Source organism: Pangasianodon hypophthalmus, chromosome 27 (genome assembly GCF_027358585.1).
Source record: "Pangasianodon hypophthalmus isolate fPanHyp1 chromosome 27, fPanHyp1.pri, whole genome shotgun sequence".
In the NCBI taxonomy this organism is placed as follows: domain Eukaryota; kingdom Metazoa; phylum Chordata; class Actinopteri; order Siluriformes; family Pangasiidae; genus Pangasianodon; species Pangasianodon hypophthalmus.
The window spans coordinates 4,135,707-4,137,264 of NC_069736.1; positions in this window are offsets into that span (position 1 = coordinate 4,135,707).

Below are 1,558 nucleotides of genomic sequence, written 5' to 3' on the forward strand. Positions count from 1 at the left end.
CGGCTTTGCTGCGTTCCGGGTCTACGAGGTGTTTGTGATCCTGGCGCAGAGGGAAAAAGCCGAAGCTGACTTGTGCAGAAGAACGCCCTGAGATCAGTTTGGATGTTATGATCCGTTATGATTATAGTTCGAATGGACTATGGACTGGGATGGAAATTCATGAAAGGACATTTTCTTTAAGCACAATTTATACAGAGGAACTTTCTTCAGTTTTGAACTAATTTCCCATAACCTACTGCCTTGTTCATCTACTGTAAAAATGTTAAGTGTAGAGGTTTTGATTACTGTAGATTGGAAATGCTCATTGAAACCTTAAATCCAACCAAAGAGATAGCTTATTAAATTCATAAACTTGACTTCAAACACTTAGAAATGTTATACATCCCTTTATTGTCTTAATATTTATTTAACTAATGTTTCATTACTTTTGATTTTTACTCAACACTGATCAGCAATTTAGATGAAGCCTTTGAGTCAAAGTGCATTGCTTCTCGCTTATTTTAAATATTTTTGCAGCATTTATCTAGAAGGCATTCTTCAACATGCTTTTGTGCTGCATTGTGTAACTTTGTGAAGAAATAATTGGAAGTAACGTGACACGTTCAACAAATCATGTTATTACCCACCTAACAGAGAACATCCAATAACATATTTGAGTTTCTAGGAAGAACTAACGTCCCTGCAGTGTTCTGCAAGCATTCACTGTAATAAAGGTTTGTGTCAAAGTGTTCTTGGAACAGTGCTTACATTTTCTCGAAATGGTTTAACATTCTTAGAAACTTTTACCATTTTTAGGACAAAAAGTTCGTCATTTTTAGAAAAAGATAGGCAGCTGAGTCTTGGCTTTGGGAGCAGATCCATTTCACACATGGTGTGGTCTTTCTGCAAAAAAGTGCAACTGTGGAAACACTTAGAAGTGAGACGAAAGTCTAAAATTTCACAATGTCATTCGAGTTTGAATCCCACATCTGAGTTTTACTCCTAAAAGGTATAAATGCCACAGTCTCTGGTTGGAAATGACAGCTTTGTTTCATCAGAACCACACGGGCCAATCACACACATACACACATCACACACTCTCTTAGCTCTTGTATAAAAAATAAGGCAGTTAAAGCTCTCCTCTGCTTGTGTTGAGTTTTCCTATCATGTTCTGTGGGTTACTTTGTAAACATTTTTGTCATACAAAAAAAATGAGAGTTGAAATCCAAACAGTAGCTCTCTGGCAGTCTGTGGCTTTGAACTTACAACCTTCCGGTTATACATTTCATCTTAACTGCTGAGTAAATGCTGAGTTAGTAGCACTAATCATAGGTTTTGTCTCGATGTGCTTAGTCAGCTAAAAAATCCAGAATTAATGAGGCACAGGTCTGTGCAAAAATAACTGCAGTGTGAACGACAATAACAGGAAAACATGAAATGATCTACTGCTATGTTTATGATCCTTGAAGAATTTTTTTTCTCAAGATTTTGGATTATTTGATTAATAAAGGAAGCAGAGGATGATTTAATATCGTTTTAACATTCACTGTTTGCAAAAACAATCATTCTCACTCTCTGA